The sequence below is a fragment of the Cicer arietinum genome, chromosome 6 (genome assembly GCF_000331145.2).
Source record: "Cicer arietinum cultivar CDC Frontier isolate Library 1 chromosome 6, Cicar.CDCFrontier_v2.0, whole genome shotgun sequence".
Classification (NCBI taxonomy): Eukaryota; Viridiplantae; Streptophyta; class Magnoliopsida; order Fabales; family Fabaceae; genus Cicer; species Cicer arietinum.
This window is the reverse complement of record NC_021165.2, coordinates 61,500,958-61,521,061: the sequence shown is the minus strand read 5'-3', so window position 1 is coordinate 61,521,061 and position 20,104 is coordinate 61,500,958.

The following is a 20,104-nucleotide window of genomic DNA, read 5'->3' as shown; positions in this document are numbered from 1 at the left end:
TTAAAGAATCTTGTCATGCATTTTATTATCTTTAAATGGAATGGTAAATATCACCTAAAATTCGGACACACAACTACAATGTTTCGAATTTAAACTCAAGACATAATATCCAACCTAACGATGTCGACATTTTTATCGTGCATTTTAATTATGCTGTTATATATATATATATTAAATTTAAATGATAAAATTACTATTGTGAAATAATTATATACTATTTTTTGTAAATTAGCTTATAATACTTTTAAATATTATAAATTAGCAACAAAAAAAAAAACAATAACTACAAAATACTTAAAAAGTTAAATAAGTAACAAAATATTTTTATGTTAAAAAAATCCATTAATAGTACAAAATAAGAAATTTTAAATTTTTAAGAAAATCATGAGTATGGAAAAAACAATTATTTTATTTGTTAGATAAGCTAAATAAATATACAATACATATTATATGTGAATGAAAAAATTATACTTATAAAAAAAATTATATCTATTTAAAAACATAAATTCATAGTCATATTTTTAATAACTTTTAATAATAATATATTAGATTATATAAAATTATAAAACTGTCGTTGTAATAAAATCATATCATTTTTTAAAACTATAGTTATTAATATTTTATTTTATATTAGATTATATAAAACTGTAGTTATCATAATATATTAGATTATATCAGATTATATAAAACTCTAGTTATCATAATATATTAGATTATATAAAATATTAAAACTCTAGTTATTAATATTTTATTTTAAAATTTGAAATCAAATTATCATTTTTTATTTTATTATATTTAATTTTTATATTATAAATAATATATTTTATAAAAATAACCGAGTAAATTATTATTTATATTATATTTTATTAATTTTAACTCAACTCATATTTAAAACAAGAATTTTAATTAAAAAGATAAAATGTAATAGGTTCGAGGATTATTCCAGTAAAAAAAATAGTGTTTAAGATTAATTTATTATATTTTTAATTCATCAAATATTGATAATTTATATCTTACTGTATCTCTCGTCTTGTCCTTCAAATGGATCATGATGACATAGTTAACTCAAGAGTAATGCCACAAGACTAATCCTTTTATGCCTCTAAAAAATTAAATTTTCACTTAATACAAAGGTCTGAAAAAAATTTGTACTTAATAAAAAAAGTTCATTCTAATATTTTTAAATTTAAAACCGATAAAATCTTACATAAATTTAATATTATGTTAATAAATATTAAATTAATTAACTTAATTAACAATTAAAAATATATATAAAATTGATTATATTAATTTAATAAATGATTTTTTTAAAGTGTTTGAAAAATAATTTTTCATATTTTTTTTTAATAATTTTACTAAAATACTATTATAGATTATAAAATTTCTCATAATAAAATTCGTTTTATGCATCATTATATCTTGGATTTGCCATGACTAATGGCATTTTCACTGCACTCAATCCAAATTCTTTATATACTTACATTTTATATTCTTTTAGAAAAATATTTTTTTCTATAATGATAATTTCTCAATTTAAAAAGTATGTCTCATAAGAAAAAAGATATGTTTTATCTCATAAGTGGTGGTTTTTTTCATCTATATCCTCTTTTTCTTTTTCTTTTATATCCTGTATTAAAATTTGTAATAAATAATTGTTAATTTAATAAATAAAAAATTATAAAAGTATTTAAAAAAATAAAATTATATTAATAAAATTAAACAAAATACATTAAATAGAAAAAAATACACCTTAAGTTAAGTAAATGTGTCAAAACAAATAACATGTTATATTATTTTAACAACTCTATCTTATTTTGCAAATAAATTCATAACTTAATTCTATTTTTGTTAAAAAATCCCTCCTATTTTTATTTCAGATCTAATAAATAATTAGTAATTTAATTATTGTTTATCACATCTATTTTTTCCATTGTTGTTTATCACAACTATTTTTTCATGCATTCAAAGTTATATCAATGTTCTTTATCAAAATTTACCTTTCTCTTGTGGAATTATTTACGATTCTCAGAGTTGAAATTCAATACATTAAAATATTTGTAAATATTTTATATATTTACTTTTTTTTATTTATAACTTTTTTAGTGTCATTGATTATTTTATTTTTGTTATATATTATTAATTTTATATACCCTTAAAGGACAAACTGAAATGTTAATAAAAATAGGAGATAGTTGTTAATTATTTATTATATCGGTAGGAAAAATAAGAGAATTGTTAACAAAATAGAATTAAGTTGTTAATTTATATGCAAAATAGGAAAAAATTGTTAAATGTATTTTGTTTGATTTTATTACTATAATTTTGTTTTTTAAAATAATTTTATTATTTTTTATTAAAATAAAAAATAAATCTTTATAGATACTTTCATCAGAAGAAAAAATTATAATGATCGCAACGTAGGAATGTCACCTTCAATATAGGATATAATGGTGAATTTAAAAAAAAAAAGATATAGATGCAAAAACAACTGGTTTTGGTTATAAGATATCTTATTTAAGTTTTCCGTGTAAAAGCCTCATAACTAAATCCAGAAACAATGTCCAATTTAGACATTGTTGAAATAGATTTGATTTGTTATAAAAATTTAAGTTTAGGCATGACATGTCATTTTTTCTATGTACTTCCAAGAGAACCTTCCTAGTCATAAATATGAGATATAAAAAATAGAGAGTTGGAAATGATATACTATGATTTTTGGAAAAAAATTCGATGGGTGAAAGCTTCTAATTTTTTTCCCGAGGAATGCAAAGAAACATTTCCATCCTGAAAAATGTTTCTAAGGGGTTAAATTATGGAAAACTCACATTAGAAATAAAAAAATAAAAAAATTATTTTAAATTGAAAAAAAGTTAGTTATAAAATTATTTAATCATTTATAAATTAAATTGAAACTAAAATAAATTGAAACTAAAATAAATATAAATCATTCATATACACCAAAGTTGTCCATAAATTATAGAATATCTATTACATTGTGTCGAGCACACTCTAGCATGAATGTCTAGTTTGTATGTTAGTTTCACTGCTTTTAATGTTGTTCCAACTTGTATTACAACTTTTGTTACGAATGAAATGAGTTAAGTTTTCTCGTCCAAAAAAAGAAAATCATCGTAATAATCATAAGAAGCCTAATATACATATCATTTTATCATTTGTATGGGGGTTGGCTGTGAATTGTTTGACTTAAAGGTTGAAAGCGTTGAAGGAGTGAAATGGTCAAAGTTCAAACCTTGACAAAGGAAAATTTATTAATTTAACTAATAATACTAACATTTGTCTATAAAAAAACACAAATTCATTTGTTGTTGGGATGGTTGTTCCAAAGATGAACAATTAAGGGGATATCGATCGGTTGCATGTTGAAAGTTGAAAAGTGGTAATTTTTCATTACTAGAATGAGATTTACTCTAATGGTTTGTAATTGTATCTTGTAATATTGGATGTGTTGCCTTCATTTAAAAGATAACAGATTACATTTGTTCTAGAAAATTGTTTAAAGAATTTTACTTTTGAACGTTTAGGAAAGAATGAGTTGTTGTATAAAGATATGTTTTGTATGAAATGTTCAATAATCACTACGCGAAAAAACCTATTTTACAGCGCTTTTTTTAAGTCATTTACAGCGCTTTTTCAAAAAATAAGCGTTGTAGCATCCTGCGCTGTAAAAAGATACAACAGCGATTTTTAAAATAAAAAAGCGCTATAAAATAGTTAGATATATTGTGCGCTTGTTATACTCGTTTTACAGCGTTTTTTTGGAAAAAGCGTTGTAAAAGGTGCATTCAATAGATGCATTATTATGCACCTATTACAACGTTGTCTTTTAATTTTTTTTTCTCCAAAATCATTTTCATTCAGTCAGTTCACAATCAGTACACAACAACAAAACTATATAACTTTATAATTTAACTTTATAACTTTACATATTTACACAATCAGTTCACAACATATTCATATACATATTCACATATTGACAACAACACATAACTATATACATAATCATATAACTACATATTCACAACTTTTCAAATGTGCCCTATTCATATACATATAACTATCAAAACTACACAGAACAAAACTATCATATATTCATATAACTATCCCTTGCAGCATGCCATTTCTCAGCAAATCAAAAAAATTTCATTTCAATCACATACTGACACCAGTCTTCCTATATTTCAATTAGATCTCTTTCAGACTATGTTGGACTGGAATTGTCAAAGTACTGTGCGATATAAAAATTGAACATAAATAAGTTAGAATCAAATATATACATAGTTTATATATGAAAATCAAATAATGAAAATATCGTAATGTTTCTGGGATTATAGTTTGATTCATATCAACAATCTCCTTCATGAATCGCAATATATAGTACCCACATTCGATGTTGTTAGTTTGACGAGGGCACTATAAAATAAAACATATAGGTCAATAAACATTTGTGCATTGATAGCAATATAAGTTCAACATACATTTTAGTGAAACAAAAAACTAGTAAATATAATACCTGGAAAACAGAAGAACAATAGGATTACAGCGCAGAAATACGAACAAAGAACATCGCAGAAATACGAACGGTTCGTAGGAGAGTAGGGTTCGCAGAAACAAAGATGGTTCGCAATGACAAGGAGAATGAAGAGGAAACAAGCGTATGGAGTTTACGTAATGAGGGTTAGTAACAAGACAATATTGTTCGTAGGGTTCGCAATGAGAAGGAGAATGAAGATGAGGAGGAAACAAGCGTATGAAGTTTACGTAATGAAGAGGAAACTGAAGCGGTTTAGGGTTTAGGGTTTAAGGATAGTATTTGAATGAGAGTTTGTAGGGATAGTAATAAAGATGGAGATGGTTCGCAATGAAGATGGTTGGCAATATGGTTCGTATGGATAGTAGGGTTTGTAATGAGAAGGACAATGAAGAGGAGGAGGACTTTGAATCGTAGTGAAGTTTACAAAATGAAGAGGAAACGGAAGCGGTTTACTGTTATATATAAAACCCTATTACAACGCTCTTTGAAAGAGCGTTGTAAAAGACCTTATTAACTTATTTTTTAAAAGCCTATTACAACACTATTTGAAAGAGCGCTGTAAAAGACCTCCTTAACTTAATTTTTAATAGCCTATTACAGCGCTCTTTGAAAGAGCGCTATAAAAGACCTCCTTAACTTAATTTTTAATAACCTATTACAGCGCTCTTTGAAAGAGCGCCTTAAAAGACCTCCTTAACTTATTTTTTAAAAGCCTATTACAGCGCTCTTTGAAAGAGCGCTGTAAAAGACCTCCTTATTTTATTTTTTAAAAGCCTATTACAGCGCTCTTTGAAAGAGCATTGTAAAAGACCTCCTTATTTTATTTTTTAAAAGCCTATTACAGCGCTCTTTGAAAGAGCGCTGTAAAAGACCTCCTTATTTTATTTTTTAAACAACGGTTTTTCAAAAAATGCTTTAAAAGACTTTCTAACTTAGTATAAAACAAAGTTTTGTGACTTTCAAATTCTATTACAGCGCTCTTTGAAAGAGCGCTGTAAAAGACCTCCTTATTTTATTTTTTAAAAGCCTATTACAGCGCTCTTTGAAAGAGCATTGTAAAAGACCTCCTTATTTTCTTTTTTAAAAGCATATTACAGTGTTTTTTCAACAAGTGCTTTAAAAGACCTCTTAACTTAGTATAAAACAAATAATTAGTAAAATACCTATATTTGGATTTGTTTTTTTCTGCCAAATAATTAGTTAAATACCTATATATATCAATGCTAAATTACATGATCAGATCATATTGGGGTGATCAGTTAAAGTTCAAGAAAAATTCTCAGTACTCAAACAAAGCTTTTTCAAGTTCAATATAAGCAAAAAATCAGTTCTGGCAGGTCAAACACTTAAATTACATTAACTTAGTATAAAACACTAAGATCAAGCTAAATATAAGCAGAAAATCAAATACAGTTCAGGCTAAATACTAAAATGCTCAATTATGGCAGATCAAACAATAAAATCACATGAACTCAGTTCAGATTACATGATTTATATAAAACAATTAAACATATTAAGATGCCCTTCTTCTTTTTCTGGTGGGATTCACATTTGTTTGTCCATTAACGATACGAAACGATGGATTAATCCAAATTCCCTCATCATGATCATCTCTAAGATATAAACCATCATCAATTGAATCAATTTTATGTGGTTGTGAGGGTCCGTAGGGTTAGGACAACGTATTAAATTTGTTTTTATTTATTTAAAGTGAATGATTTTTATTTAAAGCGCAAACCTTTTACAGTGCTTGTACAAAAAACGCTCTAATATGTTATTTAATTATATGAAAGCTCATGTATTTTACAACGCTTTCACAAAAAGCGCTTTAAAAGCCATGTAACATAAGGTGGGAGCGCTACATTTTACAGCGCTTGTGTTTAAAACGCTAAAAAAGCGCTGTAAAAGCTATGTGAGAGCGCTTTAATTTACAACGCTTTTACAAAAAGGATTGTAAGCATTATGTGCAAGCGCTATGTGACCCTATATGACCCTATAACAACGTTTTTTCTACAACGCTTGTAAAAAAAGCGTTGTTGTTTACTTTGTTATTTTTAAAAAATTCTACAACAGCGCTTGTATTTAATAAGCGCTGTAAAAGACGCGTTATAAAATGTCATTTTTGGCGTAATGAATATTAAATGAAGAAACTCACGATCATTTGAATGTTGATCAAATGTGCTCTACATTCGATGACAAAGTAGAAGCACAAACTTTTATCACGCGTAAAGGTGGAAAAGGAAAAAGACTTGTGCAAGAGGAGAAAAAAGCAAACGACCTCTCTTATGAATGTTTTTGGTGAACATTCCATTAACTAATATCAACCATTTGTACTCTTTATAGAATTACAATACTTTATATTTGTCATGTGGTATAAAAATTATCTTTCGATTAAAAGTAGTATTGAAAAATCAAATGATAATTTAATGAGGAGTATTGAGGAAAGAATAGTATAAAAATTTGTAAAGACATTTAATGTTGATTATATTTGAGAATAAAAGTTATTAATGTATTTTTCCTTATAACTGAGACCGTAACAAGTAATTAATTACAACTTTTTTATAACAAAATGTTAAGGTTGATTTGGAGTACTGCTATAGGTGGTATACCATGGACAATATTTTCTTCCAACATTGACCATTAGATAATACAAACTCTCAATATTTTATCATAAACACTTCAAATATTATCAACCTACCTAAAGAAATCCCAATTAGTCACTCTACCTTCGATTCCACCACGTTGTTTGTCTCACCCATCGATATGTCGGTCATGCACTCTCTTTATGACAAAAGGTGAGTTTTTTATAAGCCAATGAAAGGGTGCAAAGGGAATCACTAGCGGTCATCGATCCGAACAATGAAACCATAAAAGAAGCGAGTTTAGATGGGTATAAAAAGGTTAGATTTTGTTTACACCTAAAAATAATTTAATCAAATGGGATTTAGCTCACATTTAAACCACTACTAGAAAAACACGTTTTAGCTGCCAATTTAGCGTCGGTCACCGACTCCGACGTCAACTAGCGTCGGATTAGCGGCGGTTTGACCAACGCTAGTACAGAAAAATTTGTGATTTTTTTAAATCGTTAGCACGCTTACATAAAATATGGCAGACGCTATATATTTTTTATTTAAGTCAACATTGTCTGATTGGAAAATTTTAATTTTTTTTAATCCTATTAAAAGTAACTAATATTTTGATTAATTATTTTTTTATTTGTCTACGTGCGCATTATTATAGTATCTATTTAATTAACTAGATTAAAAGTTTTGATGTAATTTATCTATTCAATTTTGACTCAAATAACTTAATAAATTGGTTTTATAATTAAAATTAAAATATTAATGTTAATATTAATTTTAACTAAAATCATAATAAAAAATTTATTTAAAAATAGTTCTAAAATGATAAAAACTTAGAAATTTAATGATAATAAATCTAAAATATAATCAAACTCATTTATAAATAGTATGTTATTTAAATATGAGTGATTTAATTTAATAATATCAAAATATATTAATTTTTGAATGTAACATAAAATTGTTAAAAAAAATAAAATTATTATATTAATTATAGAAAAATAGAGTAAAATTGACTGATTTTCTTAGTCCCCGTTAAATATAAATGTTATTATTATTTTTTAAATTTTATTCATAGTTTATCATCCGCTACAATTTCTAATCGTTGTAAAATTGAGATTTTTTATTTTTTTTTAAGCGAACAAATAAGTATCTTTTTTCAATAAACCTCTATTATTCCCTCACTCTCTTTTTTTCCTTTACTTTTGTTCTTTCTCTCTTTTTCACCCTAATCCCACGGCGGCAGCCTTCTAGTTCACTCTGTCAGAGCTTTCATTTTCATTGTTTATGTTGAGACCCCATACTTACTAGGTATATTGCAAACATACTTTTCATAATGCTTGGACATCTGGTTTTCTTTGTTATTTTGATTACTTTTAGAACTTCAACTAGTAGTTATATTGGGTTTTGGTTTAAACAAATGAACAATGGCTTTTGCAGGCTGAAACAAATGAATATTGGGTTTTGGTTTCAACTAGTAGTTAATTAGTGGTAAATTTAGTTGTATTTGATCATGAACAATGACTTTTGCAGGCTGAAATGTTATAAAGGGTTCAAGGAGGGGAATAAACATTGAACGTGTGAATATAATATAAACTATGATATGCCTGACGGTGCAGACACATACTTGCACATGGTACAATTTAAATCTTGTCTTTTTCTTGTTTAATTATTAAAATTGGTTTACATGTCCCTTTATTATATTAATTATCATTTCATTTGTTGGATTAAATTGTAAACAAGGTTGGTCGGGCTGGAAGGTTTGGCACCAAAGGTCTTGCAATTACATTTGTTTCATGTTCAATTGATGTGGATGTTCTCAACAATGTATGACAATTGACTCTTTGTTACCAATTTACATTGTATAGTTTTAGTAGAAAGCAGCCATAGCAGTGTCATGGTTCAGTGTAAATCACATAGGATGTCATATGACCAATGTGGTGTATTGATAGTGATGCTGGGATTTATGGTTCTTCTTTATCAATATTGTTTTGGAGTTTCTGTCTACAGTTTGTTTTATTGTTAAATGAAGTAATAGCCTATTGTCTTTGCATCTCCAACATTACTCATTATTCACCAAGTCACTTATCACACATTCTTCTTTCTTATCTTTTTTATTACCTTAACCAAGCAAATCCATATAATAAATATAAAAACTTAAATAAATTTACAATTAGCGTCAGCTATTCCCGACGCTAATTATTTTATGGTTCTTCAATGTTGACCAATAGCGTCGGTTGGACCGACGCTGCTTATAACTGAAGTTGACTTTTATTTTGGAAGTAGCGTCGGATAGACCGACGCTAACATTTTGTTGACTTCAAATAACTAGGGTCGGATATTCTATTTTTAATGATAGCGTCGGATTAGAGTAGGCTTGGCCGACACTAATTTAGCGTCGGATGGCTTTTGACCGACACTACGTATTAGCTTCGACTGTTTTAGCCTAGGCCCGACACCGACGCTAAATTAACGTTAGCGTCGGCTTTTGGTCTTTTAGCGTCGGTTTTTGGCCGACGCTAAATTCAGTTTTTCTAGTAGTGAACATTCAAAGTAAAGTGAATTAAAATCAATCGAAAATATATAAACGCGGGTCCGCACCAACCGTTATATCCAATAAATAAAGTGAAAATAAATGGTTTTATCCTTGATAATAAATAGAAAATGTGTCAAAACCTACTAAATATTGTAGGTCCATCCTATGTTTATTTTAGGGTTTTCTTATTTGTGTATATGCATATATATGGGTGTGGGTGTACGTGTTTCTATGCATATAGGGGTGTGTGTATGTGCGTTCGTGTTCATATGTAAAGACTCAAGAACGACATGTCTTTAGCAATACTAATTAAAAAAAAAAAAGCCTCCACCACCATTACTACCGATTCAAGAGAAGAAACCACTATCATTATCACTAGTTCAAAAAAAGAAAGTATCTACCACCATCTCCATTAGACCATTACCATCACCACCACCACACCTCATAGTTTGTCTTCCTTCTTGTTTTTTTTTTTAATGTTTATAGATAGATGGCCAACAACATTTTGCATGACCAAAACATGTGATAATAATTGACTGTCAAAATTTATAATTTATGGCTTATGACCATCTAACAATGGTCCATTATATTCTCAACCGCGTGATTATAGGGAGGTATCGACTCAATCGATTTTATCAAAGTAAAATTTTTTTTATCAATGATTTTTTATAATAATTATTTTTATTTGTACATGATCTTAAAAACTAACTTTGTTTTGAAATTTATATTCTATTTTTCCCCAAATTTCAGGATGAGGGGTCGTCTATAAAGTAAGTCTCCAGATCTTCCACTTGTGGCTAATATTAAATTCTTGTTGAAACAATGGTCAAAATATGGAACTTGTTCCTTCATGAGCCTAGAAGATTACTCAGATCAACCCTTAAAATCTATGAACGATAAGGACATAATTTAAATGAGATCCTTCAAAACGAGAGCATTTCACTTGGTGGCTCAAAGTCTATAAAAACCAAGATATTGTCATGACCATAAAGAAACATATTGGCTTTGTCCCGCAATATCAACGTGGAGAAATTATTGAAGGAGGAGGTTACTATTTTCATGAAGTAATAATATGCTTAGATAAAAGCATACATCGCATTTACCAAGACTCTCATACAACTTAGGTTGATTGTCCATTAGAGATATATTTTCTTTAAGTAGTAATAAATGATAATTAATAAATAAAACTTATATATTTTGGTGTTGTATCTCTTATCATTTAGAGTATTTTTTTAATATAAATATTTAGTGTAATTTAATATCCTTTGTGTTGTGCCATGTAATATATACACAAATTGGCAAAAACTAAATCAAATGAACATTAATTTCTCAATTTCAAAAGTTTTAAAAAATTTCATGAACGACCAATCTCTAATCTCTCTAATATCCAAGTTCATATTTGAATTGAAAAATCCTTAATCTCTCAATAACTAATTATGAGGTATGCAAAATTCCATTTTTTTTTTTATTTTGGTCATATTTATTTTCCCCTTAAATGATGAAAAACTCAAGACGCTTATGTTTTCTTTGTTTAAGTTCATCTTTTGATTGTTTGAGTTTTATTGTATCACTTGTTCATTTTCTTTGTTATAGAATACAATTTGGTATCTTTTTCGATTTTGTTCTTTTTTAAAGTTAAGGCACTTAAATTGAGTAGTGTAGTTTTTGAGGATCTATCAAATATCTACTATGTTTGAATATTTGATTTCATTCAAGATAAATGTTTTTTTTTTTTAGAGTTTTTGTTTGTCTCTAGTATACAATCGAGAGTGAGTAGAGTTTAACTAAAATTTAAATAAATTAATTAATTAGTTTTTATGAATTTGAGAAGGGAGTAAAAGAACTTTGAGTCATTTTTCAATAGTACGAAGTAACATTTTCATTTGAGTCATTTTCAACAGAGTAGGAAGTAGGAGTAATAAATGATTTGAAAATTCCTTGGCAATGTTGGCATTTAGTACTAACTCTTTATTTTACTTCCTTTTGTTTTTAACTTTGTTGATTTTTAAATTTGAACTCATTGAATACGGATGAGTAGAAGTACGATTCCATATGAAAATTCCATATGCTTTGTGAGTAGAAGTACGATTTGAGGCATAGGAATGATAATTTTTTGAATACGGATGTTTAGGTCCATTTAACCTGCTTAATCTCACTTGTCCCAACAAGATACTTTGCAATTTTTTTAATGAAAAACATTTTTTTTATATTATTTTAAAGTAATCGTATTTGTATAAATAATAGTTTTTTTTGTGAATTTATAAAAAATAGATTAATTTTAATTGATCATATTTTACTTATTTTATAACTAAACTCTTAATTATTAAAACCGATTTCTTTTAAAAATCGAAAAGCTTAGATCAAGAGTAAATTAATTACTATACTCGTATAATATAATTTTTTTTAAATATATGATGATGTATGCATAAAATATTACATTTTATGTTATTTTATTGTATTGATTTTTAAAATATATCTACAAATACATATACAACGAAATGTGATTAAAAACATACACAATATAACTCGAATAAATGAGAAATTCATGTAAAGCATATTTGTAGGAGTCTCCTTGTTATTTTCCATTTTTCTTTTGCATATGATTTCTTTTTGTTTCACAAAATTTCAAATGGGAAAAGTTACGCTGATGAAGAACATTTTATCTCTAAACGAGGTAGCTTTAATAATATTAAATCAATTGAAACACAAAATATAACATGACATCAATTATATTAATTTAGTGATGTCAAGTTAAAATTTAAAAAATTCACTTTAGATCTTATATTAAAATTCATTTTAGTCTTCCACATGTGTTGGGTCAGCCTTGAACTCAGGTGTGCAACTTGTCCTTGATACAAGTAAATTTTTTTCTTCTAACGAGTCTAGCAGCGAAACTCACAAACACTAAAAATTGGTACTAATATTGGTTGAATAAATTTGTGAGAGGGTTGCAAATGTAGTATTGATACTGGTGATATATATGAGTGTGGAATAAAAATTGATTAGAAATATGAATTTATGGTGTGACCTACTTTAGACTCCATTTGAGGTGGTTATTAGTTTAAAAAATATTAGTTTGTCAAAGATAAATAACATATTTTACACATATATAAACTATTAATGAAACTTATATATACAAGTAGTTTACACTATCAACCAATTATAATTGTAACATATTTAAAATATTCGACTATTATCATAATTAATTCTATAAAGTTATACATATGATTAATTATGTGGTATGTTAAAGTGTACAATTTTTTGCATTGATAATACATAAAATTAAATTTTATTAATAATTAATGTAAATTATAATTTGACAAGATAAAAGGAGTTCAATGGATATACATAGACAATGTAAAACAATTTTACTCTTTCATCTAATAAGAAACTATCATTCTTCTGTGTCATATTACTAATTTCAAAATAAGAGTTTTTTATTGTATGTTGTTGTGGTGTACAAAACCCGATCTCGTCCATTAATCCGTATCACTCTGTGTGGTTTGGGTTAAGTCCGACTCAATCCCAAAAGAATAGGGGCAAGATATTAACATAGTAAAAGGAGGATTTAGATTCGGGTTACTCCTCACCCCAAATTATTTTATGGACAATAGCTCCAATTGTCATTTGATGATGTTTGTTGGGGCTCTAAAGGATCAATTTAGTTAAATTTTTGGAAGAAAATAAATTCGAACCAATAAAAAATAATTGATTTGGTTTGATTTTGATAATTTTTAATCACGAAATTCGAACTAAATTAAACAATAAAAAATAGATTGATTTGGTTAGGTTCGATCGGGTTGATATTTTTACTCATTATAAATTTTGTATACAATTAAAATAACTATATAAATTACAATAAACACACGAGACATATACTTATCATTTGTACATAAAAACTATGGGTCATATATTTTTCATTTAATTTTTTTTTATAAAAAAAAGGATATATGTTAAAAATCAGAAAAAAAAAATATATTATTGGTTCATAAAAAAAATACAAAACATATATTTGTCACTGATAAATATAAAAATAATAAGATAAATATTTATCAATGATAAATATAAAAAACATAAATATTTATTATTGATAAATAAAAATACGGAACAAATATTTGTCACTTATAGATATTAAAAAACCACACAAAAAATATTTTTCATTGATATATAAAAACAACACTGGACAAATATTTATCATTGATAAATATAAAAAACACATGAAAAATATTTGTAACTGATAAAATATAAAAAAATACATGGAATAAATATTTGTCAAAGAAAATGTGAACAATTATAAGACTCTAACTATAATTTTTTAATATAAAAAATTGATACAAATTGTTTGTCATTGATATTAATATGTTAAACATACGTAATACATATTTGTCAGATGAATATAAAAAATACGGGATACATATTTATCACTGATAAATATTATAAAAAAAACTGTTGAAGCAAAAAACTTTTTTGATGTATGTTTTAATGACAACAAACTTTATAAAATAAAAGATTAAGTTTTACGAATGGTGGTATACTAATGATTGCACTTAAGTTTTGTTTAAGGAACATGAATTGCATAAGTGAACAAGCAAGAAGCCATTCACTTCGTCAAATTGCACAAGTATCCACTCAATAATGAAGTAATCTCAAAAGGAATGTATCATATATCAATTATTCAAGAAAATGATTATTACATCTTCAAGATAACATCTTCGTGAAGAATGTGATCAAATACAACAATCAATAATCATACTATGCTATAAATATGATCAAATACAACAATCAATGATCATAGTAAAAGGAGAGTTCAGATTTGAGTTATCCCTTGCCCCAAATTATTTTGTGGACAATAGCTCTGGTTGTCATTTGATTATGTTTGTTAGGGGTGTAATGGATCAGTTTGGTTAAAAAAATTGGGAGAAAATAAATTCAAATCAACAAAAAATAAATGATTTAGTTTGATTTTGATAATTTTTACTCATGAAATCCGAATCAAATTAAACGATGAAAAACAGATTGATTTGGTTAGGTTCGACATATTTTTACTCATTATAAATTTTTTATACAATTAAAATAAGTATATAAATTACAATGAAAAAAGATAATATATAATTATAAAAACTACGTGAATGCAACATATTATTTTAAGATAAATATATTAATATAGATTGAAATAAAAGATATAATAATAAAATATAATGGTTTGGTTTGGTTTCGGATAGTCTATTTTCAATTATGTAAAACAGATACCCAAACTAAGAGATATTGGACTTGATTGAGTTTGTTTGGTTTAGACTCAAACAAAGAAAAAACTTAAACAATTTAATTGGTTTGATTTGGATCTTCGACTTCATCATATTATTGGTTTGATTCTTACACTCCTAGTGTTTGTATATATAAATAGTTTATCTTTGCTCGATAAAGATTTTTACGTTTCTTCCCTTTTTTTCCTTTTGAAATGTGTCATGTAATATTATATGAGCTATGAGTTACTTATTAATTAAAAATGTTTATACCTTTGTACCGTCTCGTTCTTATTAAACCTATATTTAATTAGATTCGATCAAATTAAGAGTTAAGTTCGAGCATAAAAATTAGCTTGATTTAATTTAAAGTTTGAGTCTAAAAATTGACTAAATTTAAGTATAAGTTTAAATAACCCACACAAAATCTAAGATTTCCTTTGTACACCCTTCTAATTTATGATTCATATAAAATTATATCAAATATATACACAGGAAGATACATTTGATTTGATATTACGTAACTATCCTTATTCAATACATTGGCAACTCATTAAAATTAGAAATATTTTAGCCACTGTATACTTTATTTATTTATTATTCAATGTATTCATTGTTTCATCACCTATTAACCGATGTATATTCCTTTTTCACTCATTCACATTTGAATTTACATAAAAATTTCACAATATTTTTCCATTTCAAATATATATCACTTCCTTCTTACATATTCTTTCTTGAGATTTTACTCTTTCATTCTTTCCATTGATAATTGTAACAATTTATATTGAATTATAGAGTTGTAAATGATAAATATATATAAAAATGGATAAATATTTGTCACCGATAAATATAAAAATCATATGATAATTGTTTATAAAAAACACAATACAGATACTGTTGTTGATACATGAAAAATACGAGAGAAATATTTGTCATTGATAAATTAAAAAAAAAAACAGAATTAATATTTATCACCAATAAATATAAAAAAATACACAGGACAAATATATGTTATTGATACATAAAAAAAATACGGGATACATAGTTGTCACCGATAAATATAAAACATATGGGATAAATATGTATCACTTATAAATATAAAAACACACGAGATAAATATTTGTGATAAGTAAAATAATACGAGACATATTTTTGTCACTTATAGATATTTAAAAAACATAGAAAAATTCTTTGTCATTGATATTAATATGGCAAACATACGTAATATATATTTATGATTGATAAATATAAAAAAAATACAAGATACATATTTATTACTGATAAATATAAAAAAATTGTTGAGGCAAAAAACCTTTTTGATGTATGTTTTAATGACACAAACCTTATGAAATAAAAGATTAAATTTTACGAATGGTGATATACTAATGATTGCACTTGAGTTTTGTTTAAGAAACATGAATAGCATAAGTGAACAAGCAAGAAGCCATTCACTTCGTCAAATTGCACAAGTATCCACTCAATGATGAAGTAATCTCAAAAGGAATGTATCATATATCAATCATTCCAGATAATGATTATTACATCTTCAAGATAGCACATTCATGAAGAACATGATCAAATACAACAATCAATGATCACACTATGCTATAAATAAGATGCACAATCATTTGAAAAGGAAGCAAAAATAAAAAGACAGAACGGAGAACGTTCTTTACAGAAGTCTGAAAAACGGAGAACGTTCTCCACAGTTCTGAAATTTCAAAAACAAATGATCCCCTCTGTTGAAGAAGAAATTGCTTCTGGATTTCACAATAATTGCTCATGGATTTCACAATCATGTTATCAGTATTCCACAAGGGATATACATAATTCATCTCAGCAAAGAATCAATAAAAAATGCAAAGAAGAAAAGCTTGGCAAACGGCTGTCAAAGATAAAAAATCAGCACTCGCACAAACAAAATGGAGAACATTCTTGACAAAAGACTGGAAAACGAAGAACGTTCTCCACAACTTCATTACAATAAGAATGCTTAAATCATCCTTTAATGAAAAGAAAGCTCATACGATTTGAAAGTACATTTTCAGTATTGTACAAGGCATATGCAAAGCTCACAATTGAAATAGAAACACTCCAAAAAGAACAAAGGATAAAAGGCACAACTCATGATAAAACAAACAAGATTATCCTCCAAGTTCAAGAATGATCATTCTTCAGAATGTTAACATGAATCAAGATCATTCTCCAGCATGTTAACATAACTCAATATCATTCTCCAGCATGTTAACATCAATCTCCAACATGTTAACATCATTCTCAAGCATGTTAAACATCAATCTCCATAATGATAACATCAATCTGCAAAAAGTTATCATTAGTCAATAGAATGATCATCAGTCTCCAAAATGTTCAACAATCATTCTCCAACAGATTGACATCATTCTCCAGTCTGTTTTGCGCGAATCAAAACATTGTCTTAAACTGAATGCATCAATCATATATATGAGAATCAAAGGATCATTAAACATAATCAAAGTTCAGCTTCAGACCAGTCATTCACATCAAAGAAGCGGAACGCAGAATGTTCAAAGACATTAATATTTTTAATTCATAAAGTCTGATCTTTGGTCAAATCTGATACATGATAGTAGATCACTTTCCAACGGCTCTTTTGACTATCATCAACCTTCCTAAAGCCTATAAAAGGAAGGTCAAGCTCAAGGAAAAATCAGAACTTTAAGTGCTAAGAAAATCCATCACTCACTTACATTCATACATTTGAAAGTCTCTCATTCACACAAAAAAGAATCAGTTATGTTCTCATTCAATTTCTTAGAGTTATTCTACTGAATCTTTTGTAAAGAATCTAACCTCGAACAATTGTTGAGATTACTCAAATTATTCCAAGCACTTTAAATCATCATATTGTAAACTCAAGACTATAGTGTGGAATATAGTTTTAGTAGTTTGTAGGAAATCCTTTTATGGTTAAAATGTGAAATGTAAAAATCTTTTCTAAAGATTGAAAGGTAAACTGTTGAAAATCTTTATGGGTGGAGAGACAGAGTTGTATAATAGATCAAAGTTGATCTGAACTGGTGGTGTAAAAACCAAGATCGTTCTCCATTTTGAGCGCTTAGTGAAAAATCTCACAACTGTGAGCATTAGACGTAACCCGGTTTGGGTGAACTAGGATATATCTCTGTTTTCAAAACCAAGAACGTTTTTCGTTTTCTGTTTTCATAACCAAGATTAATCTTGAGTTAAATTCTTTAAGTTTTAACAGGAAATTTTAAAAAGGCGAATTTACAATTCAAAGTCACCTTTCTTGTAAATTGACATTGCTACTTCAATTGGCATCAGAGCAAGGTCTCTAATGATTAAACACTTTAACAAGTGCTAGAGTAAAGATCTATAAGAAAAAATGTCAAAAGCAAAATACATTGTTGAAGAAGGGTCTTCAAATAGACCACCTTACTTTGATGGAACAAATTACTACTTCTGAAAGAACAAGATGCAGTTGTTTCTGAAATCTCAAGATACATGAATGTGGCGTATCATAACAGAAGGAGATTTCATTCCAAGAGTAAACCAAGCTGATCCAACATCAGATAAAAACCAAAGTACTCCTAAATTCTAAGTAGGGAAGAAAGTGAAAGAGTTGATGAATGCAACACTGCTAAAGAAGTATGAGATACATTACAAACTCATCATAAAGGAACAAGCCATGTCAAAGAAACAAAAATAGACATTGGCATAAGGAAGTTCGAGTTGTTCGAAATGCATGAAGGATAAACTATTGATGAGATGTACTCAAGGTTCACAATTATAGTAAATGAGATGTGTTCTCTTGGCAAAGTTTACTCAGTGCAAGACATAGTAAGAAATATCATGAGATGTCTTCCAATCATATGGAAACCAATTGTAACAACCATAAGCCAAGCCAAGAACCTTGAAGTGCTAGGACTAGAAGAGCTTATTGGAACCTTACGAGCACATGGAGTGATGTTACAAGAAGATAAACCAACCAAGAAAGGCAAAACAATAGCAACCAGATGAAGATTCAGAAAAAATCGAATAGGAAGATGTTGATGAAGAAATAGTTCGTCTTACAAGAAAGATATAGAGAGTGTTGAAAAGAAGGGATCAGACCAAAAAGGGATTTTCAAATAAAAAGGAAAACTTCAAAATAGAGGTAGACAAAAGTCAAATCACATGTTTTGGATGCAATAAACAAGGAAATTATAAAATTGAATATCCCTTGAACAAAAGAGCACCAAAGAAGTTTCCTTTCAAGAAAAAATCTATGATGGTGACCTGGGATGATTCTGATGAATTAGAAATAGAGGAACCTGAGAAGCCAACTTTATGTTTGATGGCAAATATTGAAGACAAGGATGTAATAAATTCTGAACCATGTATTTTATGTGAACAACTTGAAAAAGATTTTGATAGCTTACTTAATGATTCAAATATGCTCGTTCAAAAATGTAGCTCTTTAAAGGATCAAAGAAAAAAGGAAAAAGAGAAATCTCAATTTATGATTGATGAACTAAAAAAACATCATTCAGAACAAGCAAGAATCTCATTTTAAGGAAAATAATGAAATTGAAAACCAAGAATGTTCTACGATTCAAAAGAAGAACGTTCTCCTTAAAACTGAAGTTGAACTTCTTAAAAATGACTTATCAAACTTTAATAGAGCTACTAAAACCTTTCAAAAAATCATGGGATCTCAAGTATGAATTTTTGATAAAGCTCGTCTTGGTTTTGATAAAACTCAAAAAACAAAAATGTATGAAAACTTCTTTGTTCTTGAAAGTAAAGAGGACAGATGCAAAACCAAATGTTCATATTGTGGTAAAATTGGACATCTAGAATTTGCATGTTATTTTAGGAAAAGAGATGAAAAAATCAAGAACAAAATGATCTTTAGTAAAAAAGAACGTTCTAGAACAAAAACAGAACCTTCTGCAGGAAACTTGAAAGAATTAGAATGTTCTCCAGGTAGTTTTAAAAAAGGAGAACGTTCTGGAAGAAAAACAAAACTTTATCCAAAAAGTTTGAAAAAAGGTGAACGTTTTGGAATTTCATCAAAATCATTTTCAAGATGTTTAAAACTCAAATTTCTAAACATTCTTCAAGACCAACAACAAAGTGTTCCTATTATTCTAAAAATGGTCACTTCGAATCAACTTTCTACTTTAAAAAGGAATGAAAATTTTAA